The 25,788-nt window shown below is 51.4% G+C and overlaps 1 long non-coding RNA gene across 1 annotated transcript in view; it reads right to left on the reverse strand.

Annotated features, from left to right (window-relative positions):
- The window catches only part of LOC144755874 (uncharacterized), a 499,059-nt gene extending 483,905 nt beyond the window's left edge, over positions 1 to 15,154 (reverse strand). The window contains exon 1 of the long non-coding RNA XR_013594983.1: positions 15,019 to 15,154. This is a non-coding gene — a long non-coding RNA (uncharacterized LOC144755874). The remainder of the gene's footprint in view (positions 1 to 15,018) is intronic.
- Between the last annotated feature and the right edge of the window lie 10,634 nt (positions 15,155 to 25,788).

The following is a 25,788-nucleotide window of genomic DNA, read 5'->3' on the forward strand; positions in this document are numbered from 1 at the left end:
CGATTTTCAGGGAAGTGGCACTTTTGGTGAGTTCATGCATGATGCAGAGGTGTGCTGGTGGTTTTTTCATTGGCACTAATGCTTTAGACCTCTACTCCGTCCCACGAGTCCTCGTAGTGCCCTCACTAGTGGACGATATTGATAGAGTTGTATACATGGCATCTAGTTTGGGACGATCGGCGAACCTCACATGGTAAACATCGTTTACCACGATGTTTTCACAACGCAGTACCTTTAGCACGCATACCTTACAACGCAAGTCGTTACCACGACTTGCGCTGGAGGGCGCTAAAGGATTAAAAATAGTTAATTTACTATCCCAACAACTTTCCTAGGGTCCACGGGGACTGGTGTTAGAATAGTAAATTAAACTATTCGAAATCTGCACCCCCAACGCAAGTTGTGGTAACGACTTGCGTTGTAAGGGATGCGTGGTAAAGGGATGCGTTGTGACGGTACGCGTTGTACCGTCATACATCCACCTCACATGCACCTTACAAATCCAGGTTCGGCATCATAGGATTGGAGGAGAAATCCCGGAAGATAGTATTTTGTTGACCACAAAGGCAGAACAGGGTGATATGTCGCCTATGTCATTGAATTGGAAGACACCTGTATAGCAACAGGTGGATAGCCCATTGGGTGCTTGAGGCACACTTGGTAATGGTGCAGGATAATTACTGTTTCACTCTAGGGAACCAGGATCTTATGCCAAGTTCTGGATTTCTTTGCCTTCGGTTACCAGCCCAATGGTGAGAACGTACAATTTTACACTTACTCTGGGCGATTACAATGCAAAGAGAGGGAGTGCGAAGGCAAAGCCTCGGCCCAGATGGACTATGTTTAATTGTAGTTATGGGGGGGGGGGGCTCGCAAGCTCGTCATCTTGCTAGGTCTGGTCGATGCTGCCAAAAGGTACCCTCTGCAAATAAGGGCAGGGTATAAGTCACTTCAGTTAAGACATACTCACCCGTGCTTTAGCCTTCAATCCAAGTAAGGGCAGTTAGCGATAGATAAGTCTCAGTGAGTGGGTAACATACATTGGCTATTCAGCGACCGCATGCCCCGGGGGCATGCGTGCTTCACAAATACACTGAGCTGCAACCAGAAGGGTGCAAGGTGGAAAAAACGATTTGGAGGTTTAAGATATGTGTGGCTCTGGCATCACAGCTAGGTAGAGCCAGTCGCATTTAGAGGTACGCCCAGGGGACAATGGTATGCCCCTTCAGGTTCCCATGACCTATGCGGTGTGTGGATCTCCCACAACAAATGTAAGGCACCATATTACAGACAGGGCGCCCTGTAGCGAATCAGACGGATTCTCTAAGCGGGTATGCCTATGGGGCTTCACCAGAGGGAGTCGAGTGGGTGAAATTCCCATAAGGAATAAGTGGTAGGGGCAAGTGCTGGAGGGCCGCCTTGCTCATTGTCTCATACGCCTAGTTATGGACATTCCTGTGCGCCATGATTTAGCAAGTAAATGGACGGTGCCAAGGTTAAGTATAATCCTTCTCGCACTTTTAGCCCAAGCAGGCAAGAGGGGGTAGGAGCGGTCTTCTAACAAGTGAGCTGCTGTCTCAGACATGGGAGACGCTTGTGCCCAGACACACACGCTGCTAGAAGGGTGGTAGCTACTGTGTTCAGCAAATAGGTGGGGCATTGTGAGCCAGGGTGTCTGAAACCGTCCCGCCCAGAGTTGGCACGGGGCTGATTCATGTGACGCAGTGGAACTTTCCTGCTCGGAGTGAATAGTTCTTGCCACAATTTCACAGGCCAAGAGGGCCTCGTGTTTCATCAGACACTAGCTGATCCAAGCTAACGTCAAGGGCGCACTGCTTAAATCAGACAGATTCTCTAAGCTGGTATGCCTAGGGGGTTCCACCACAGAGGGAACTGGACGGGCTAAAGTCCCATAAGGATTAAGTGATACATGGCAAGGGCAGGAGGGCCCCTTGCCCATTGTCACTCACTTCTAGTTTGAACACTCCTGTGCGTCATGATTTAGCAAGCAAAGGGACTGTTTAAAGGTTAAGTATAATCCTTCTCGCCATAAAAGCCGAAGTAGGCAGGCGGGTGGGGGAGTGATCACCTAGCAAGTGGGCTGCTGTCCCATAGATGAGGCACACAGGTGTTCAGGCACACACAGTGCTAGAAGGACGGCAGCTAGGTGAGATCAGCAAATAGATGGGGCAATGTGAGCCATGGTGTCTGCATTCGTCCCGCCCTGAGTTGGCACGAGGCTGAGACATGTGATGCAGTGGGACTTTCCCGCATGAGGGTGAATAGTTCTTGGTACAACTTCACAGGCCAAAAGGGCCTTTTTGTTTCATCAGACACTAGCTGACCCTGGCTAACGCAAGGGCTATTGGGATATAGATGGGGCCATCAATAACCAGTAGGGATGGTTCTCTTTCATCTAGATTTGCAGGAGGCTCTAGACAGGAGAGGTTGCGGGTAAGACCATAGTTGTTTTGGTGGGGGGCTCTGGCGGCTCCGCCTCCCAGCTGCTCCTCCCTCCCACTGGACCATATAGGGCGTAGTGTGCACGGCGGAGAGCAGTGACCTCTGACCCATCGGGCCGGTCACCCCCTCGCACCGTGCACTCTCCTCGGGAGTGAGCTCAGGCTGCCCCCCCTTGCCGCCAGTGCCGCCGCTGCCAGCAGCTGTGTTCCTGTGCACCGCTGATCGGTACTCTTGCCCCGCCAGCGCCGCGTTTGTAGTACGAGTCCGATTGTCTGTTGTGTAATTTTGCTCCTTGTTTCTTTCCTGTGCCCCGTATAGTTTATTTGTTGTTCTTCTGTATTTTTTGTTCCCCTCCTGTCTCTCCCGGCCCCTGCCGCGCTTCCCGCCACCTCCCCGCTCCCCGCCGCTGCCCCCTGCGGCCCCGCCCCCTTCCCTCTTCAGCCCTTCCCATTCGCCGCCCCGCTCCCGCCTCCCAGCTGCTCCTCCCTCCCACTGGACCATATAGGGCGTAGTGTGCACGGCGGAGAGCAGTGACCTCTGACCCATCGGGCCGGTCACCCCCTCGCACCGTGCACTCTCCTCGGGAGTGAGCTCAGGCTGCCCCCCCTTGCCGCCATTGCCGCCGCTGCCAGCAGCTGTGTTCCTGTGCACCGCTGATCGGTGCTCTTGCCCCGCCAGCGCCGCGTTTGTAGTACGAGTCCGATTGTCTGTTGTGTAATTTTGCTCCTTGTTTCTTTCCTGTGCCCCGTATAGTTTATTTGTTGTTCTTCTGTATTTTTTGTTCCCCTCCTGTCTCTCCCGGCCCCTGCCGCGCTTCCTGCCACCTTCCCGCTCCCCGCCGCTGCCCCGCCCCCTTCCCTCTTCAGCCCTTCCCATTCGCCGCCCCGCTCCCGCCTCCCAGCTGCTCCTCCCTCCCACTGGACCATATAGGGCGTAGTGTGCACGGCGGAGAGCAGTGACCTCTGACCCATCGGGCCGGTCACCCCCTCGCACCGTGCACTCTCCTCGGGAGTGTGCTCAGGCTGCCCCCCCTTGCCGCCAGTGCCGCCGCTGCCAGCAGCTGTGTTCCTGTGCACGGCTGATCGGTGCTCTTGCCCCGCCAGCGCCGCGTTTGTAGTACGAGTCCGATTGTCTGTTGTGTAATTTTGCTCCTTGTTTCTTTCCTGTGCCCCGTATAGTTTATTTGTTGTTCTTCTGTATTTTTTGTTCCCCTCCTGTCTCTCCCGGCCCCTGCCGTGCTTCCCGCCACCTCCCCGCTCCCCGCCGCTGCCCCCTGAGGCCCCGCCCCCATCCCTCTTCAGCCCTTCCCATTCGCCGCCCCGCTCCCGCCTCCCAGCTGCTCCTCCCTCCCACTGGACCATATAGGGCGTAATGTGCACGGCGGAGAGCAGTGACCTCTGACCCATCGGGCCGGTCACCCCCTCGCACCGTGCACTCTCCTCGGGAGTGAGCTCAGGCTGCCCCCCCTTGCCGCCAGTGCCGCCGCTGCCAGCAGCTGTGTTCCTGTGCACCGCTGATCGGTGCTCTTGCCCCGCCAGCGCCGCGTTTGTAGTACGAGTCCGATTGTCTGTTGTGTAATTTTGCTCCTTGTTTCTTTCCTGTGCCCCGTATAGTTTATTTGTTGTTCTTCTGTATTTTTTGTTCCCCTCCTGTCTCTCCCGGCCCCTGCCACGCTTCCCGCCACCTCCCCGCTCCCCGCCGCTGCCCCCTGCGGCCCCGCCCCCTTCCCTCTTCAGCCCTTCCCATTCGCCGCCCCGCTCCCGCCTCCCAGCTGCTCCTCCCTCCCACTGGACCATATAGGGCGTAGTGTGCACGGCGGAGAGCAGTGACCTCTGACCCATCGGGCCGGTCACCCCCTCGCACCGTGCACTCTCCTCGGGAGTGAGCTCAGGCTGCCCCCCTTTGCCGCCAGTGCCGCCTCTGCCAGCAGCTGTGTTCCTGTGCACCGCTGATCGGTGCTCTTGCCCCGCCAGCGCCGCGTTTGTAGTACGAGTCCGATTGTCTGTTGTGTAATTTTGCTCCTTGTTTCTTTCCTGTGCCCCGTATAGTTTATTTGTTGTTCTTCTGTATTTTTTGTTCCCCTCCTGTCTCTCCCGGCCCCTGCCGCGCTTCCCGACAACTCCCCGCTCCCCGCCGCTGCCCCCTGCGGCCCCGCCCCCTTCCCTCTTCAGCCCTTCCCATTCGCCGCCCCGCTCCCGCCTCCCAGCTGCTCCTCCCCCCCACTGGACCATATAGGGCGTAGTGTGCACGGCGGAGAGCAGTGACCTCTGACCCATCGGGCCGGTCACCCCCTCGCACCGTGCACTCTCCTCGGGAGTGAGCTCAGGCTGCCCCCCCTTGCCGCCAGTGCCGCCGCTGCCAGCAGCTGTGTTCCTGTGCACCGCTGATCGGTGCTCTTGCCCCGCCAGCGCCGCGTTTGTAGTACGAGTCCGATTGTCTGTTGTGTAATTTTGCTCCTTGTTTCTTTCCTGTGCCCCGTATAGTTTATTTGTTGTTCTTCTGTATTTTGTGTTCCCCTCCTGTCTCTCCCGGCCCCTGCCGCGCTTCCCGCCACCTCCCCGCTCCCCGCCGCTGCCCCCTGCGGCCCCGCCCCCTTCCCTCTTCAGCCCTTCCCATTCGCCGCCCCGCTCCCGCCTCCCAGCTGCTCCTCCCTCGCTCCGCCCCCCCACTCTCCACTTATGGCAGAGTGGCAAATGCGCAGCGTTGACGGGCAGCGGGCGCGCCCTAAGCGCGCCGAAGGCGCGCCAAAGGTAAGCCCGTCTGCGCCCGTCCGCGCCTGGACCGCGCCCAGTGCCAGGACCCCTGGCCCCCACCGACGGAAGCCGACCCGACGAATCTACGACGCTACCGAACTCAACGCACTCAACACCGGCAGGACCCCGGGTTGCTACCGAGCCACACCGAGACGCACCCACGGACCCTTCTGCTGCCACTCCTGCAAGTTCACCTGCAACCGGACCCAAGCCACACCAGCACCCACCAAGCCGAACACCAACAGCACCCACCTGAAGGGCATCCTGCTCAACACCCGCTCCGTCCACAGACACGCCGTCGAGCTCTGGAACCTGCTCGACACCACAGCCCCAGACGTCGCCTTCCTCACAGAAACCTGGATGAACGCCTCCTCAGCGCCCGACATCGCCATCGCCATTCCGGACGGCTACAAGATCATCCGGAGGGACCGCGTCAACCAGACAGGAGGAGGCATCGCCATCATCCACAGGAACACCATCCGCATCACGACCAACGCCGACGACACCCTCGCACCCGCCGAACACCTGCACTTCCAGATCCACATCAACCCCAAGACAACCCTCAGAGGCACCCTCATCTACAGACCCCCGGGACCACGCACACAATTCAGCGAAGACATCGCCGACTTCATCAGCCCGCACGCCCTCCTCTCCGCTGACTACATCCTCCTCGGGGACCTCAACTTCCACCTGGAGAACAACAACGACCGCAACTCCACCACCCTGCTGGACAACCTCGCCAACCTCGGACTCAAGCAACTGGTGAACACCCCCACCCACTACGCCGGACACACACTCGACCCGATCTTCTCTTCCAGCAAGGACATCGCCTTCAGCCACGCCAAGGGACTACACTGGACGGACCACAGCTGCGTCCACTTCAGCTTCAGAAGGACCACGCTCCACCATCACCAGCAACAGGTTCCCCGCAGAAGCTGGAACAAGATTACAGCCGACCAGCTCGCGACTTCCCTGAGCAAGAAGCCTCCCACCAGCACAACGAACCCCAGCCAAGCGGCCACCAACCTCACGAAATGGATCAGCGACTGCGCAGACGACCTCGCCCCTCTGAAGACCCCACCGAGCAGACCCGGCAGCAAGAAAGCCCCATGGTTTAACGACGAACTCAAGAGCTCCAAGAAGAACTGCAGAGCACTCGAGAAAACCTGGCGCAGAGACCCAACACCGGACAACATGACTGCCCTCAAGCTCGCCACCCGAAAGCACCACCAACTGATCCACGCCACCAAGAAAACCGCATTCAAGGAACGACTGGACAACAACGCACACAACAGCAAGGAACTCTTCAACATCGTGAAAGAGCTCTCCAACCCCAACGCCGGAAACAACGACATCACCCCTTCGCAAGACCTTTGCAACTCCCTCGCCTCCTACTTCCACAACAAGATCGCGGACATCCACAACAGCTTCAGCACTCAACCGACGCACGCAACGACAGAACCACCGCCCCCCACCAACACCCTCCGCGCCTGGACCCCGATCAGCATCGAAGACACCACTCGCACGATGAACTCCATCCACTCCGGATCTCCGACAGACCCCTGCCCTCACCACGTCTTCAACAAGGCCGACACTGTCATCGCACCCGACCTGCGGGACATCATCAACACCTCCTTCGACACCGCCACCTTCCCGGAGAGCTGGAAGCACGCCGAACTCAGCGCTCTACTCAAGAAACCATCAGCCGACCCCACCGACCTCAAGAACTACCGCCCCATCTCGCTGCTCCCGTTTCTGGCTAAAGTCATCGAGAAGACCGTCAACAAGCAACTGGCCGCCTTCCTCGAGACGAACGGTTCCCTCAACCTCTCGCAGTCTGGCTTCCGAGCCAACCACAGCACCGAGACCGCCCTGATCGCAGCTACCGATGACATCCGAGCCCTGCTCCACAACGGAGAAACGGCGGCCCTCATCCTCCTGGACCTCTCCGCGGCCTTCGACACCTTCTGCCACCGTACCCTAGTACAGCGCCTCAGCAACGTCGGAATCCAGGAGAAGGCACTGGAGAGGATCATCTCCTTCCTCGCCGGAAGGACACAGAGAGTCCGCCTCCCCCCGTTCAGATCGGAGGCCACCGAAGTCATCTGCGGCGTTCCTCAAGGCTCCTCGCTCAGACCAACACTCTTCAACGTCTACATGAGCCCCCTCGCAGCCATCGCACGCCAGCACAACCTCAACATCATCTCCTACGCCGACGACACCCAGCTGATCCTCTCCCTCACCAACGACCCCACCACCGCCAGAGCCAACCTGCACGAAGGGATGACAGACGTGGCCAAATGGATGTCGAACAGCCGCCTGAAACTGAACTCGGACAAGACGGAAGTCCTCATCCTAGGATCCTCACCCTCCGCCTGGGACGACTCCTGATGGCCCCCCGCCCTGGGCAGCGCACCCAAACCAACAGACCACGCACGCAACCTGGGCTTCATCCTGGACTCCTCCCTCTCCATGACCAGACAAGTCAACGCCGTCTCCTCGTCGTGCTTCAACATCCTGCGTATGCTACGCAAGATCTTCCGATGGATCCCTTCCGAGACCAGGAAGACGGTCACCCAGGCCCTCGTCACCAGCCGTCTGGACTACGGCAACTCCCTCTACGCCGGAACCACCGCCAAACTCCAGAAGAGACTCCAGCGGATCCAGAACACCTCAGCACGACTCATCCTGGACATCCCCCGCCGCAGCCACATCTCCGGACACCTGAGAGACCTGCACTGGCTCCCGGTCAACAAGAGAATCCCCTTCCGGCTCCTCACCCACGCACACAAAGCCCTACACAACCAAGGCCCAGGATACCTCAACAGCCGCCTCAACTTCTACGCTCCCAAACGCCAGCTTCGATCGACCAGCCACGCCCTCGCCGCCGTCCCCCGCATCCGAAGAGCCACCACAGGAGGAAGGTCCTTCTCCTACCTGGCCGCCAAGACTTGGAACTCCCTTCCGACCCGCCTCCGCCTGACCCAAGACCACCTCGCCTTCAGGAAGCAGCTCAAGACCTGGCTGTTCGAGCAGTAGCGGACCCCCCCCCCCCAGCGCCTTGAGACCCTCCGGGTGAGTAGCGCGCTATATAAATGCTCTGATTGATTGATTGATTGGCGGAGACGGTGGCCGCCTCCAGAGCTGTGGCGGAGTTACAGGGCGATCTGGAAGCAAATGGGTACAGAAGGGTACCTCTGCGCGGCACAATGGTGGGTGCCAGAGCCAAATCCTAGGAGCCTCATGGGAGGTTCCTGGAAAACCGTGTCGTGCCCCGCTAGTCCTTTGGGCGGTTGTGGGCCTGAACAACCGGGGGGTATGCTATGCGACACTCTGCCCTGAAAGGGGCGTGAGTAAGAAGGTACCAATGGTCACGTGATCCGGGAAGAGGATCACTAGTAAGGGCAGCACAGCCAGGGTTCGCCCCAGTGCTGCCTGGCTCATGAGGCGGGCAGGAGGCCCAGCTGGCTGCCTGCCCTTGGATCGCCCGTAAGGTAACCCACCTATTACATAACGGTGTATTTAATAAACCTGCAGCAACTTTACCCAAACAAAAAAAATTGTGTTGTGTGTTTATTTATTGGGAAATGTATATTATGTTGGAGGGGTGGAAAAGGATGCCAATGACGATACTTTGCTGCTGGCCGTGACACCCACAGGGGGCCACTAGAGAGGTCAGCACTCTAGTGTCGCCTGGGCACCCCACACCCCCCGCCCACTTCAGGGGCAGGGACTCTGGTTGGAGTCCCCCCTCCTCTCCAGCCTGGTTGCGAGCACAACACAAGGGGCGTCACTTTCTGGGCACCCAGGATCTGGGGAGGGTATATATCCCTCCCCCACCATTTTGGCGACCTCTTTGGATCGTCGCACACGCTGTCTCCCTCCCTACCGCTTACCCTGCGTGGTGGTGGCAGGAGGGGGGGCAGAGAATATTGTAATGTGTTCCTTTTTTCGTTGCAGGCGGAGTTACAGGGCGATCTGGAAGCAAATGGGTACAGAAGGGTACCTCTGCGCGGCACCATGGTGGGTGCCACAGCCAAATCCTAGGAGCCTCATGGGAGGTTCCTGGAAAACCGTGTCGGCACCCTGCCAGTCCTTTGGGCGGTTGTAGGCCTGAACAACCGGGGGATTTGCTATGCGACGCTCCGCCCTGAAAGGGGCGTTTGTTAGAAGGTACCAACGGTCACGTGATCCGGGAAGAGGATCACTAGTAAGGGCAGCACCGCCGGGGTTCCCCCCAGTGCTGCCTGCCTCATCAGGTGGGTAGGCGACCCAGTTGGTTGCCTGCCCTTGGATCGCCCGTAAGATAACCCACCAATGACCTAACGGTGTATGTAATAAACCTGCAGCAACTTTACCCAAACAAAAAAATTTGTGTTGTGTGATTATTTATTGGGAACTGTATATTATGTTGGAGGGGTGGAAAAGGATGCCTCTGACGATACTATACTGTTCGCCTTATTATGGAGGATTCCCCTTTCGCACCAGCACTCTGACATGCACGAAATGGCTTGTGCGCAGGCTGACAGGCTCAGACAGTACATTCCGAAGATACCTGCGGTTGCACAACTGCTGTCTGTCTTCAGATCACAGCGGTCACTCCTGCTCTTCTTGCAGAGGCCGCCGCACCCTCCAGGCAGTGGGTCAGGCCATTCAAAAGGACCTCTCCAAAGCGGCGGCATGGCTGGGTCCCACGACAGTGGTCTGGTCAGAGATGATCAGCAGGAGGCACTGGAAGGGTGCTGACTCCAACAAAGCGGTAGATAATGTGAGGCGCAAGTTAAATATCGCCATGCACAAATTTTGCTCTGCCAGTGGCCTGGAATCAATCCGGCATGGCCTCATCCACCCAGGCCGCCCAGAACTCTATGGACAAGATGGAGTGCATCTGTCCGACAAGGGAATGGAGGTGTTCTGGGATAACTTGTGGGGTGCAATGGCGCTCGCAGGTTGTCTTTAAAAAAAAAAAAAAAAAGAGAGAGGTGGGTAGCCACGAACCAAGGGCAAATGGGGGGAGCCGCAGAAAGACGTGAGCCTCCCTGCGGCGTGGCGGAAATCCTACAATGGTTGGCTAACCAAACACACCGGTGGGCGGTGTGGAGGAGGAGGGCCACTCACTTTTGAATGCCGCACGGCAGGGTGACGTGGCCGCACAAAGGAGGGGAGGAACAGATGGAGACGGCACTCGCGGCCCAGACCCGGCCGGACGGCAGGGCGCAAATGGTAGCGAGCTGGGGACCTAACTCCAGGCAGATAAGCTCCCCTCCATGACACCCAAAAGGGTGTGGCCAACCAACCACTGGAACACCAATAAACTGACTAAGAACTGGTTGTGCACAAGTGCCATTTACGAACTGAGGAGTGCACAAAAGACAGACACCTGTACCAGATGAAGGTGTCATAATCTGTAATGTGATGTGCATGATTGATGACTAGAGTTCGCAAATGAACATTGCACAACCAGTATGTTATTAATATTGTTATTAATAATGTTATTGATATTAATAAATCTGCGGCCAACAATGACCACCATCAAGAACTGCTATTGTTGGCTGACATTATTTCCTAGTAGCGACAGAAAATGTATGCAGAATGCAGACCGGCAAGTAAGTATGTGTTGGTGTCCCACGGAACAGGCACATGCGAGGGTTATTGCAGAGGCCGCCGCACCCTCCCGTAGGGGGGGGGAGGCTCAAGGGCCGGCGCCATAACCCACGCGGTGCCAACAGTGGGGTGAACTGGTTCTGGGCGCCCCGAAGCGGCCAGGAACCAGCGGAAGCGGGGTGCGCACCAGCCACCCCGACAGGAAGTGACCTCGCGACCCGGGCGCCCCAGAGGGCGACCAATGGTCAAACTTGCTACCTTTGAACCCACCAATCACGGGAGTTCACCTGAGCCCCCCTAGGGGGCTCGGGAGGATTTAAGCACCGCCGCTCCCCAGCAGAAGCACAACGTCTTCAAGGAGCTGGGAGAGCGGCGCGACAACGACATCGGTTGAAGACCACCCACCCACACCTAAGGAACAGCAGAGTCGCAGTGCTGGACATTGGGGGAAGGCGTTTGGCGGAAATCCTACAATGGTTGGCTAACCAAACACACCGGTGGGCGGTGTGGAGGAGGAGGGCCACTCACTTTTGAATGCCGCACGGCAGGGTGACGTGGCCGCACAAAGGAGGGGAGGAACAGATGGAGACGGCACTCGCGGCCCAGACCCGGCCGGACGGCAGGGCGCAAATGGTAGCGAGCTGGGGACCTAACTCCAGGCAGATAAGCTCCCCTCCATGACACCCAAAAGGGTGTGGCCAACCAACCACTGGAACACCAATAAACTGACTAAGAACTGGTTGTGCACAAGTGCCATTTACGAACTGAGGAGTGCACAAAAGACAGACACCTGTACCAGATGAAGGTGTCATAATCTGTAATGTGATGTGCATGATTGATGACTAGAGTTCGCAAATGAAGATTGCACAACCAGTATGTTATTAATATTGTTATTAATAATGTTATTGATATTAATAAATCTGCGGCCAACAATGACCACCATCAAGAACTGCTATTGTTGGCTGACATTATTTCCTAGTAGCGCCAGAAAATGTATGCAGAATGCAGACCGGCAAGTAAGTATGTGTTGGTGTCCCACGGAACAGGCACATGCGAGGGTTATAGGCCTGTCACGGATCCTCCGTGCTCCAGTTTCCCTTCCCTCTCCAAGGGGTTCCTTAACCCTCTCCCACCCCGCAATGTCGCCCGTTCCTTCTCGGTCTCGCCTGTCACTCTCTGTCCTGCTGTCCCGCCTCCCCCTGCGCACATGTTCTCCCTGCCGGGCCCTTGCACTGAGCTGGTGCTGTTCACAAAGCGGGCATTGTACCCTGCAGCCCCACCTCCATCCCAGGCACAAGCAGAGCCTTTAAAACTGTAACCCCAGGAAGTACCGAGTAAACTCCTTCCAGACGGGAGCCTGAAAGGAGCGCGGCGTGTTTCTCACTCCTTCTACGAGGCCGGGGGTGCAGCGGCTTTGCTTAGAGGTCTGAGCCCTGGCAGGGGCAGGCTGCAGCAGCCATTCATTTACAACAGAGCCTGCAAGAACCAGCCTGTCAGCTGCCAGTGTGCAGGGACCAGACTGTATCTGCCCAGAATTCATCAGGCTTGTATCGAATCAAGGAATGGCAGCTCCCCTTCACACGGAGGCCCTCAAGGACCAGGTTGACCGCATTCCAACTCCCCGGACCAGGCACACAGGAGGCTGCAGGGACTAGGCTGAGGCTGCATCGACCCCCTACCTTGACAAGGCCTAGCTTTTATGTTCTCCCTCGGGGAGCATGCAAGGCTCAGATTGTCAGCTCTCGTCTGAAGCAGGGGCCTTTCAGGGCCAGGCTCGGCTTTGTTTGCAAACAGAAGTCTGAAGGGACCAGCATGTCATCTCTCGTCTGAAGCAGGGGCCTTTCAGGGCCAGGCTCGGCTTTGTTTGCAAACAGAAGGCTGAAGGGACCAGCATGTCATCTCTCGTCTGAAGCAGGGGCCTGTAAGGACTGGGCTCAGCTGTCGCTGCGCTAGGACCAGGCTGTAGCAGGTCTTCTTGCCGACAAAGTTCTATATTTACTTGAGGCTGTGTGACCTAGTCTTTCAGACATAACTCGGCAACAACTGGCCTTTAACGGGTCCTTTTTGACGCAGGACCAGGGCTCGCAGTCTTGAGCTGTCCTGTCCCAGGCTGGCATGTATCACTTCACCGTGTTTGCCTTTACACGGGACCCTGCAAGGACCAGCCTGCTTGGATGCAGACACAGGACGAGAATTAACCTGGCTGGATATAGGCAAAGGACGTAGCTGTCACTCAGAGGGCGAGGCTGTAGATCAGCCTACAAGAACTGGACTGCTTCCGCATTCCTCTTCTCCCTTTAAGAAAGACCGTGTAAAGGCTGGGCTGTGTCGGCTTCGTCTTTACCCGACGCCTGGCCGACACGGCGTCCTTTCAGGCAGGACCCTGCAAGGACCCATCAACAGGACCGCAGAGCACCGGTTTATTGGCCTCCTAAATTCAGACAGGAGCCTCAGAGGACCAGTCCACCGGCCCCCATAACGCCAGCCTTTTGCAGCTCCCACTTCAGACAGCCCTCTACAAGGACCGGCCTAGGGCACCCGTAAGGCCCTGCCTGCGGCTGCTCCCGCTTCAGAGAGAACATAGAAGGATCGTTGTTTAGTAGCTCCCACTTTAGAAAGGAACTTTCAAGGGTGCTACCGGGGCCACTCTGCAGGAGCTCCAACCTCAGCCAGTTCGTTGCATCATCTCTCCCTGCCTTCACACCACCAGTTCTCCCTTGCACTCCTGCTTCCAGGAATCTCCCTCTTCTGGCCTGCTTTTTCTTCTATCCTGATCTCGCTAGTCCAGCCTCTCGTCCTTCGTCGTCTATTCCTCCTTCCTTCTTTCTATCTTAGCCTTCCTCTTCCTCCATATCATTTTCCTCCTCTTACCCCTTCTGAGCCTTTGTATCTTCCTAGTGTTCCCTGCCCTCTCTCTCTCTCCTGAGTGCGCTTCTTTCCCAATCACTCTATCCGATTCTTAAGGGGATCAGTTCTGTACCGCAGGCATGCACCATCCATAGTGTCAGCGGTGCAGGGTTGGAACCCGAGTCCCTTTACCCATAGCCGCTGGTGCACGTTCTCCATCTGTATGGAGCCCACCTGTGGCCGCAGTTAACCCCCTCTCTTCCTAGCTCCCGCATGTACTAAACCTCCCCAGCCTCCCTCGGGTGCAAGGTGCCTGGTGAACCTCGGAGTCCTCGGCACTGCTTCCCTCTCTTCATATGCACCTGCATGAAGGCCTACCCGGATCCCTGGTGTGGATTCCATGTGCAGAAGGGCTCTCATTCCTGGATTTCATATACTATGGCTTGAATCCAGCAGCTCTAACTGCGTGGAGGATTTCTGTGTCTAGTAAGTCCCTGGAGCTGAAACACGGGGTCCTGGAGGAGGCTCGTGGCCTGGCCAGTGCTTCTTTATTTTCCTCAAATTGTTTGACCCATTTTGTGCGTTTTTTGTTTCTGGATACAACCCAGGTCTCAGTTACCGCAGGTGGATCCAAAGTTAAAGGACATAAATATAGGAAACTTTGGACACGGAATTTGAGATTCAGTTTGGCTCCTGTGAACTCAATTCATGGGAGTTAGGGTGCAGTACCTTCCCACTGTTGAAGGGGACTGCTGCACTCATGTGCCTGCCTACTCTCACCCCGACCTTCTTACCATGGTCCCGAGAAAACAGGAAACAAGCCCAGCTAAGTTTCAGGGGTGTATGCTTTTATTTCAGACTCAACACTCCCTTTTTTCGGCTTGTCACAAATGACCATGTTTTCACTTCCTCTCTCTTTTCACTCTCCATTCTGACTCTCTAGCCCTTTCTCTATTTCTCTGACTTACTAATTCTGCTTTCCGCCTCTTTTTAATTCCTTTCTTTCCCCACCACACCCTGTATTTCTATTTCTTCATCTCTTTTCGTTTCCTGCTCTTGTTCCACATTTGCTATATTTAGCACGAACTGTGGTCTTAGTTTTAGGCGACCTGCTGTTGAACCAGAGGCTACGATTTCTAATCCCAGGTCCACATTCTGACCAATACATGTGATTCTGTGCACATCACTTAATATCCTTGAGTTGGACATGTATTACCTTCAGACACTGAAAGCACTTACAAAGAAATTGAACACCAACTTTATGTTTTCATTTTAAACAGTTGACATGTCCTTGCCCTCTTGCCTATCCCTTCCTTTGCCCATTTTTCGTCTTCCCATTACAATCACTCACCTTTCACTCCATCCAGAGCCAGGATCCAGTGCTGCAGGTAAGTGCCAGTGTCTAGCTCTGTATTGAACCATTCTGGCGTCCTACACTTTTTTGACCATGTAGAGACGTCCTCTTGTACATTTCTGATTGAAACATGTTCTACTGCAAACAAATAAATAAATACATTGAAAATAATTTAAAAAACATGCAGGTGTCTGTGCAGTGGGGAAGGAGGAGACCGTGTTTGGACTACAAATTTACCCTAATTTCACATAAATATGACCAGTTTTCTTTTGTTGTCATGTGATTGTGTCCTTCTATTTGCTCCCAGAAAGAAACATCAAATCTTCAATTAAAAAGAACATTGACACTATTCACTTCTCAGTGAGATGCTATATAAGTCTTATCATGTCCTCGCTCATTCATTCACCAAGACATTCTTCCAGCCTACGGCACTCAAGTTAACTCAGACTGTGGAGAGCTAAAGCTGGGCCAGTATTTGTCCTTCTGCTCTCGGCACAACCTTCATAAGTGCAGTGCACGGTTGTGCTTGGGTGCAGTGATCCTTAGTGTGCCACTCCTGTGGGCTCGGAGGGTGTAAGAATGAATTACACCAATATGGGCTGTTGAATGCCCTCAGAAGGAAGGTTAGTGTTTGAACAGAGTTGTAGTTCTGTAAAATATGCTGTTGTGATGCAGGACACATACAGTTGTGCCATGCACATTCAGTATGTTCCATCAAAGGAGATGCACAGGCTCTTTTGTCCTTATCCAGAGCAACTTAGGGCCTGATGTCTCACCCCATGTATAATCTACTTCTTTTATGTCCAAGTGATGTCCTGACTTGTAACGGTTAGAAGTCATAAATGAGGACAGCTGGATCATCATCCACTGCCACACCCATTAGCTTATCAGAGGAAACAAAGACACACCCTGTGGAGCGTCACTTTGCAAGTTTAGAGCTAAACAAAGATGTTAAAGTGGTTTTGACTTTCTCAGGTCAACGTAAGGTATCTCACTCATTATGTACTTTATAGAAATGCTAGACATGCCTGTTTACGTGTGTAAGTGCACTAATAATACACTTTTATATAGCACACAATACAAAATGTATTTTTGGCTCTTAATAGTAATTGCAGGGGCGTAGCTTGGGCAGTAAGATTGGGGTGAGTCGGGTAAGCTTCAGATTTCCCAACAATCATGCAGGTTAAAATACATCATACGAAAAGCAAAGCATGAGGGGCCTTAAGGAGCAGTAAAAAGGGAGAGCACAGAGGATTGTGAGGGATACTTATAACTCAATATTTTGTAAATAACCATTAGTACCCACCAGAAGGTTTCAATCACATGTATTTCAGCATACCTTGAGTTGCTTGATGCAGGCACATAGTTCAAAAAGCTGTTTTTAGTGCATTGTACTTACGGTAATATGATTATCTCTGTAGCAAAACAAGTGAGCCTCTGACATATCTTTAAAATATAGAGACTGATCTAAACGTACACAGTACGCTCTGCAGCAGAAACATTAACCCACTGAGCTATCTATGATCATTCAAACCTGCGACCAAAGAGTGCACAAATCTATTGGCAAATGCATTAAATACCCAAGGTAACCTAGCCAGAGTTCACCCTGAACCTTGCTCTGTACACATAGGGCATGATTACAAATGGGCCAGTGTTTTGCGACCTTTGCATAAAACCCTGTTTGTGCAGGGGATAGAATTCCGAGTTGGGTGGTATTTACTGCATCTGGTAAAGGTCTGGTGCATTAAATATCTCACTTTTTGGTAAATTTCGGCTTGTCAAACCTACCAGAATTTATCAGGGGAAAAGTGTACGGTTTTTACTGTACCATCAGGATTTTGGTGTGGAAAGCACAAAAATATGTATGCTGTTCCACAGAAACACGTAATAGGTACTATTTATTGCACTCAATAAATAACGTGCCCTCAGATATCATTATTTTTCCAGTTCAATAAAAAGCCCCTGGATTCTGACAAATTCAAAATCAGGGCACTATATTTTTGCAACAGGTGCCTTAACCCCCTAAGCGAGTTTAAAATATAATCTGTTAGTCACCAAATTATTTAACCAAAATACCTTTACTTTCTCATTTTTCTCTATAGCCAGTTTCTTGGGGGAGCGGGGGCGAGAGTTTCTAGAAATAATGCATAAGATGTCATGGACTACACCCCTTTCTGCCACCAACTCATCACCCCCAATTTATACATTTCAAAGTGCATTTTTTCCATTTCCTGTACTCCCTGGTGCATGCTGCCTTCATGTCAACACTCCTACTGAAGGTGGGAGACAATTGTTTTTAGCAAAAAGTTGCAATTTTGCTTTCTCCTGTTTAAAACTCCCTCCACTCTAATGAAAGTTAACAGGGAAATTAAATTCTGTCGATTTTTCTCTGGATTGTACACCCAGGTAGGACTGGACTGGCCGTAGCAGGCAGCGGGCATTTTCCCAGTGGGCCGCCAGGGTGGGGGCTGGGTTTGGACCCCTGGGGTACTGTTTTTGTTACTGGGGGGCGGTTTTGCAGCATATCGGCCCCTGTAACAATAGCAGCTGCAGTCTTTTCCACAAGCACCAGCCAACCTCAACCCCCTCCCCCACCCCTCCACCGCAGCCTGTCCGACTCAATTGCCAGGGCCGGTTAGCATTCCCCGTCCAGCCCTGCACCCTGGTGTTTCCAAAAAGTTGGCACATCTGATTTGCAAGTGGTGCCACCCAGTGCTTTAAATGGAAATATAGAAGTACAAGTACTCACTCTTACAGTACCTATTTGCCCCTAAGATGTGCTGGTACTCTCCAGTACATGAATTGCAGCAATGTAGGTACTCTCCCTTTCAAACAAAAAGAGTGAAGGTACACAGTACGTGCCCATTTAAAGCACTGATGCCAGCATTTCAATATAAATAGAGCCTCATTCCGTCTTTTCAAGGATGAGTATAGTTATGGTTACCAGGTGCCTCAATGCAGGGGCGGCTCTAGGCTCATGGCGGACCTGGGCAGGGAGCGTAGGAAGGGGGCCCCGGAAGAGGGGGTCCGGGCGGGGCAGAGCGCGGAGGCCAGTGAAGAGGGGGGGGGGTCATGGTGTTTGGAAGTGAAACAGAGCCGGAGGCGGCCAAATCCCTGCCAGGGGCCGCCACGCAAATATGTATACATCCTCAGAGGATTATTATATTAAGGATATATATTGGCGTGGTGGCCTCTGGGGGTTGGTGGCCCTGTGCAGGTGCACAGCTTGTACATGCCTAAGGCCGCCCCTGCTCAATGGCATGAAGAATGTGATGCTCCAGTTCTTGGCTTATCTTTCACAACAAAACAGTATTTTCTGTACTAGTCCAGCTGGATTAACTATAGTGCTACATGCCGTTATTGAAAAAAAACAGAAGCACTTAAATTCACCAGATTACAGTGACTTTAAAAGTCGGATTTCCCTACCTAAAAGGAGCTATGCTGCAGTGTTTGGAAACGCAACTAGACTACGACTCTTAGTCAGGGCTTTAAGTGGGCCGGGTCTCAAGGGGTCTGAGCACCGGCAGTTTTTTAAATGGGTCCTCAAAACGGGTCTCTATCGGGCTCTGTTTTGAGCCCTGGCCAGGCGGTCTGTTTTTTTTCCAGGTTGCAGTGACAGTAGTTTGCTGTCACTGCAGTCTGGAAAAAAGTGCCAGGGCGCACAGAGCTTGATAGGGACCCGTTTCGAGACAGCAGGCACGTCGATGTGCGCTGCTCACAGTGCTCACTTCTCACTAGTGGATAAGTTATGGCATGACGTCATGCCAGGTGAGCGTTGTGGGGGAAGGGAAATCCTTTAAAGAGTAATTTTCTTTCTGGATTTCCCTTCTCTTTCTGAAATGCAAGAGCAGCAACATTGTGGTGGGGTCACCAGGGCTTTAATTGGAATCTTTTTCAATATTATATGTAACAAGCCATAGGTGCAGTTTATTTATCTTATGCAACTAATAACCATTGACAAAGTCAAAAGTCCTTACTTGTTGTAGGTATGATGTTACTTGTATCACATATCTGGATGCAATGACAGAAACAGCAAAATACAAGTGGGGTGGCACACTGTGCTAAACACAGATTTTTAGCATCAGTGTTTTAAAGCCACACCCCTAATTACACTGGCCACGCCCCTTTGAGAGCCCCCCTAGTTTTTTCATCCCACTTAAAGCCCTGCTCTTAGTATTCATTAGTTTGGAGTCATCTGGTAATCTCACAGACTACTGTTTAGGTAACGCCCCGGTAGGCATCGTTAAAAGATAAATTATGAGAGGGTGGTGGTGGTGGTGGGCACACTGAAGTGGGAAGATAAATCATTTTGGAGGCAATGAGAATTTGCATTAACTTAAAAACAGAAAAAAATAGTATCGCGTATGCGCAGTGCAAATCTGACAACTAACCTTCACGCTCGACGTCCATTTTGTATCGTGGTAAACGACCAGCCAATCAGAACGGCGTTGGTTTTCCGCTTCTACGCAGTCTCGATTGAGGCAAACTATTTTCTACCTAGAGGGGGTGCTTGAATTGTGTGTGGGTTGTACGGAGAGATTAAACAGCGTAATATACCTGAAGCGCATCCGGAACCTCTATTTTTGAAAGAAACTCGAGGTGATATTTCCGAATGAAAATGTTTTTAGGACTCGAAGTATAGTATCTCCCGTCCTGGCATCTTACCGTTGCAGGGGCAACAGCAGACCCCTCTCTTTAGACCAGTGACAGTACTGGAATTAGAAGAAAAAAAATACTCCGGGAACCCCTAACTTGAGGGTGACGGGGTGGCAGAGGAAAGCGTTTGGAGTCACGAGGGTCGAAATTTGAAAAGCAGTCAGGCGTGTTGTACATAAAATCTGTTGCCAAGAAATTGGCAGTAAGAACATATGTGACAGTAAATCTATTCTAGTTACTTAATTGGTCTTAAGGTTACTGAGTTTCAGGGGCATTATGGTAAGCTCTTCCGGTTAACAGGTTCCTGGAGAGTTAAGTGAGTCCTAAAGTAGCATAGAGGGTTAATGTGCCTGCTGCTGATTATATCCGGTAACATGTCGCAATACTCTATTATAGCACAGGGATCTATTTACGGACATCAAGGAGCTGCATGCAAACTGTACATCATGGGTTGAAATCCTTATTATTTTATTTCTCAATATGTTGTTATTCTAAGATTGCAAAGGAAGGATCCTTTGGGAAGTTATAAAGTCTTTTCAGTACAGACAACCATAATCACTGCTTTAAGTTTTATATCTTGACTTTGTGTTTTTCCCAACTATTCACTCCTAACATATGTCTACAACTGTGAACGATATGTGACTCTTACACCCAGGGGCGTAGTGAACCGCCCTCCCCCCTCCCACACACACTTTACCAACTGCCACAACTACAGCAGGGGTGAGGTTCTTTATGGGTCTCTTCTATCTGCAATGTGGCAGATAATGGCTTATAATTAACTCTACAAGGAAGAATTTAAAGATGGGCTGATAGAAAAGGCAAAGAAGGATGGACGAGTGGGTGGATTTCATTTATGGGTGAAGGGATGGATGGATGAGTGGGTGAAGGAATAGTTAGATAAAAGGATGGATGGGTAAGTGGGTGAAAGGATGGATGAATGAGTGGGTAAAAGGATGGATAGGTAGGTCGGCAAAATGACGTGTGGGTAAAAGGATGGGTGGGTAGAAGGGTGGGTGGTTGAAAGGATGGCTTGATGGGTGCAAGGATGGATGGGTGAAAGGATTGATGAATGAATGGGTTAAACACAATGTGAATAGATGGGCAAAATTATTGATAAATGAATGGGACAAAAGATGGGTGAATGAGTGGGCGAGAGAATGGGTAGATAGGTGGTTGAAAAGAGGGCAGAGTAAATGGAAATATGAGAAAACAATGGATGAACAGTTGGATGGATGAAAAGATGACAAAGGAAATCAGAGAGAATGGATGGGTGGGTGGGTTGATATGTGTTGAAGAATTGCAGAGACAATGGAAATCTGAGGATAAATGGATGGTTTAAAAAAAAAAAGATTTTTATTGCAGAAACACAGAAAATACCAGCCTACAAGGAGCACTTCAGCTGAACCACATTAGGAAGAGTCGTAATAATTTGTATAGTGTCACACGGCCATTCAGCCCACATCCCGGAGGTCGGGCGGCAAGTGTAAATCGTCCACTGAAGGCATACTTTCAATAGCTAGTGTAGGCTTTCAAAATCTTGTCGAACTTCTGCTTTTTTTCCTTTTTCTGTTAACCCCAACTCCCCCCTCCCTCCCAAACTTTTCATTTCAACTGAAACCAGTGTTACAGTCCTGTAGTGAGCCACGTCTTGCACTTCAGGCTGCATGCATGATAGTTTCTCCGGACACACGTACAGACTAGTGTGAAGCTTCTCTTTCCCCGCTCCCACACCCCCCAGCACAACACCTTAATCTTCAGGTTTTTGTTTTCTCGCTTCGCATTCCGGCCCTCCAATGGTCTCACATAATGCTGTATAATCCTTTCAGTTCCGTTCTAGGGTATACCTGCGGTCTCGCCTCCCTTCTCTCCTCCGGCATACTCCCTCACTGCCCCCCTTCCAATCCATGATACCGTCTCCACTTAACCCAGACTCTGCGGAACTTTTTGGGGCAGCCCCTCGCCCTATATGTCACCCTTTCCGCTGCCATATAAAGGTCTAGCCCCCGTCTCCATTCCTCAACGTCTGGTGTCCCTGTGGCTCCCCAGTACTTTGCTATGTCTCTTTTGGCTACTACGAGTGCTAGCACCAGGAAAATGAGCAATGGGCGTGGCAGGTCCACCTCGTTCGTCATGCCCAGTAGGGCCAGCTTAGGCTCCAGCGATAGTTCCAACCCTAGGACCTCCCCTAGTTCATTGAAAATGTGTGACCAGTAGGTTTGTATGTTTGCGCATGCCCATATGGTGTGGTAGAAGTCCCCTTGTTGTTGACGGCACCGAAGGCACGCCGGGTCACTAATTTTCCCCATTTTCAGGAGTCGTAGCCTATCAAAGTACGTTCTGTGGAGCACATTTAACTGAATGAGGCGTAGCCTTGATTTGATTGCAACTTCCCGGGGATGCATGAGGACGATCTCCCAATCCAGATCTTCCATTACCCCCACATCTGCCTCCCATATGCCCCTAAGTTTTGTCAGGTCACCTAGCATGTTATTAGTCAGAGTTTTGTATGTGAGGGAGACCGCCTGACCCATTATCTGTTCCTGGAGGAGTCTGCCCTCCAGTGGCGCGTATTCCGGCATGTCTGCGAGCGTGATATTTTGGGCCCTCCAAGCATGTCTCAACTGTGCGTATTTGAACATTTGTGATTGGTGCAGCCCAAACTCGGTCTGAAGTGCGCGGAATGCCTTCAGTTCTCCTCTGGCGATCACGTCCCCTATGTTCGATATGCCGATGTCGTCCCACCTTTGGAAGCCTCGCAGCTTTCGGAGTTCTTGTAGCCATTGGCAGTGCCACAACGGCGTCTGTCTGGTGGGTTTCCCTTCCCATCCCATACGTTTCATAGCATTGAGCCATGCTCTCAGTGTGATTACTGTCGCCGGCAGGAGCGAATTCCTCGCTTTCCCACCATATAGATAGTATAGTATGTTTTTGGGTGCCATTTTGTACCTTTCGAGTGTGTATGTCGGGTGGTCCGCCGGAGCATGGATCCAATCGTTGATCGGAGCCAAGTGTTCCGCCCAATAGTAGGCCTCTAGGTTGGGTAGGGAGATTCCCCCACTGTATTGGTGTCGTTGAAGCGTCTGCAGGGCTATCCGCGGTTGCTTTCCTAACCATAGAAAAGTACGGAGATCCGCATGTATCTTTTGTATCGTCGTGGTCGGGAGTGGGTAGTATTCATTTTGAAGCACGTAGAGGAACTTAGGTAAGGTAATCATTTTGTACATTGCTGCCCGGCCCAGAAGGGTGAGCGGCAGCTGTTTCCACCTATTCATGTCCCGCACTGCGTCCCCCATAATCCGTTCTATGTTTTTAGTGAATGAGAGTTTCCTATCTAGGGTAATATATATGCCCAGGTACTGGATGCCTGCGGCGGTGGTGACCAGTCGCTTAGGCAGGTTCCCCCACTCCTCCTTACCCTGTGGATCATATATAACTGACTTATGCCAATTTATGGTGTGGCCTGCTCTCGCTCCGAAACTGTCCAGTTCCCTAAACAACTCCGGCACCGTCACGTCAGGTTTAGTGATGTACAGTAGTACGTCGTCTGCATAGAGTGATATTTTTTCTTGCACGGCGACCGGGGCCTCTCGCGAAAAGCCATGGATATCTGGGTTCCGTCTTATCTTCAGTGCCAGGATTTCTATGAGGATAAATGGATGGTTGGTGGTTGAAAGCATGCTAGTGTAAATCAAAATTCTAGAAAATGGATGGATGGATCAGTTGGTGAAAGGATAGCAGAGTAAATGGAAATCTGAAAGAATGGATAGATGAGTAAGTGAAAGGATGGCAGAGTAAATAGAATTCTGAGAGGATGAATGGATGGGTTGGTGAGAGGTTGGAAGAGTAAATGGAAATCTTAGAGGAAGGATGAATGAATAGATAGGCAAAAGATCAACAGATGGACGAAAGGCTTTATTGCCGGATGGGTAAGTATATGGATGGATTGATGGAATGGTTAAACACTGAATGATGGATGTTAGAATAAAGGGATGACAGAATATAAAGGTGAAATGGTGAATATCAGTGTGTAAATAGTAGGGTTAAAGCATTAATAAATAGATGCTTGGATCGAAGAGACAAGTGTACTTTTCTAGGGAGGTTTGGGCTTTGCTTGCTTAGTGTCATCAGAGCTTTGGTTCAAAGTGGGGGGTATTTTAATGTCCTGGCTACTCCATTGTCTTATGTTACATTTCCTGGACATTGATTTACAATCTTATACAATTTATGGTGCCGATATGTGTAATGTAAACATGGCTGGACTGGCCATAGCGGGCACCTGGCGTTTCCCCAGTGGCCCGCCAGGGTGGGGACTGGTTATGTACCTCTTGCGGTCCGTTGTTGTTACCGGGGCCGGTTTTTCAGCATTGCTGCAACATCCACCCCTTGTAACAAAAGGAGCTGCAGTCTTTTCCATGAGCACAAGGGTGGTGGCGGTGGGCACAGTGAGGTGGGAAGATAAATCATTTTGGAGGCAATGAGAATTTGCATTAACTTCAAAACAGACAAATAGTAGCGCATCCGCGCAGTACATATCTCCCAACTAACCTTCACGTTCAATGTCCATTTTGTATCACGGTAAGCGACCAGCATATCAGAACTGCGTTGGTTTTCTACCGCTACGCAATCATCCCTTCCGTCGAGACAAACTATTTTCTAGCGAAAGGGGGTGTTGAATTGTGTGTGGTTTGTTTGGAGAGATTAAACAATGAAATATACCTGAAACGTGCATTAGGAACCTTTATTTTTGAAAGAAACTCGAGGTGATGTTGTTTCCGAATGAAAATGTTTTTATGACTCGAAGTATAGTATCTCCCGTCCTTGCACATTACCATTCCAGGGGCAACAGCAGACTGCTTTCTTCAGGCCAGTGCTGGAATGAGAAAAAAATAGCCCTCTTGGAACGCCTACATTGAGGGTTAAGGGGTGGCAGGGAAAGGGGTTGTTCCCAAATAAAGTTAGCTTGGGTAATGGTGTCACAAATATCAAGAAGCTTGTTTTCTGTGAAATAAAAAGAGTTATTATTTCAGCTAAATTGCACACATTTCATTGCCCCTCCACACTTCTGGAGAATTGGGAAGACGAAGATTAGTGTTGAGGCATGATATGCAATATAATATTTTTTGCATGACCATCTTTCTGCTTCTGCAGATATGTGGTCTGTTGAGATGGCAGTCCTTCTGATTCCTACGAAAGCTGTCAAAAACCTGGGTGTAAAAACAGACTATAATTTGTACTTGGTACACCAAGTCTCTTCCTTATCATGTCCCTGCTTGTTCTGCTTAAAGAAGTTGAGAAAAATAATGCCTTTTCTGAATTAAAGCAGGAAAAGATGAGCAGTATCGACCATGATAGCATCCAGTTGGACTTTGCCAGTTCTTTGTATCTATTTGTACCTTCTTAATAACTTAAGAGACTCAATCTCGTCCAGAATGCAGCACCAAATCAGGTTATTGGAGTTCCCAGATTCTCCTGTGCCTGCAACAATTCTGACACAATTTCAGTGACTTTCCATTAGAGAACATAACCAGTGTAAGGTTCTGGGCATTGTTCAGACAACATTTTATGGACAAGATCCACATTTCATAATGAACTCGATACAAATGTAATGCTTCACAATCTTTGTACATTCTACCAACACCCCCCCCCAATACCTTAAAAATTCCATAAAAATAGGCTGGGTAGTTGTAGCTTCTTGGAATGTTCGGCCACATTGTGTAATCCCTTACCAGAGAACCTGTGTACTGTAGCTAAAATTGGTACTTTCAGATGTTCCCTAAAACCTAGCTCTTTTACAATGCAGTGTAGTGTCTCTCATCTGTATCTCTTGTTGTTGCTATTTCGATGCCAAAAATCTATTGGGAACGAGCATTTTACAAAACATTTTAACATAACATAATTGAGACTTCACTTTTCAGGTCACATGTTGTGTGTGTTCATCCAGCTGTGCATCTCAAAACGGTTCTGTGGATCTGCCTATAATGTTCTTTAGGGATACTGCTTCTTATGCTGACATTTGGTTAACTCTTCTTTACAAATTACATTTGTATGTTCTCTAGGTATGCTCAGCCACTTCTCTGGGTTTATCAAATGGTAGGTTCTCCAGATTTCTAT

The sequence above is a fragment of the Lissotriton helveticus genome, chromosome 5_1 (assembly GCF_964261635.1).
Source record: "Lissotriton helveticus chromosome 5_1, aLisHel1.1, whole genome shotgun sequence".
Classification (NCBI taxonomy): Eukaryota; Metazoa; Chordata; class Amphibia; order Caudata; family Salamandridae; genus Lissotriton; species Lissotriton helveticus.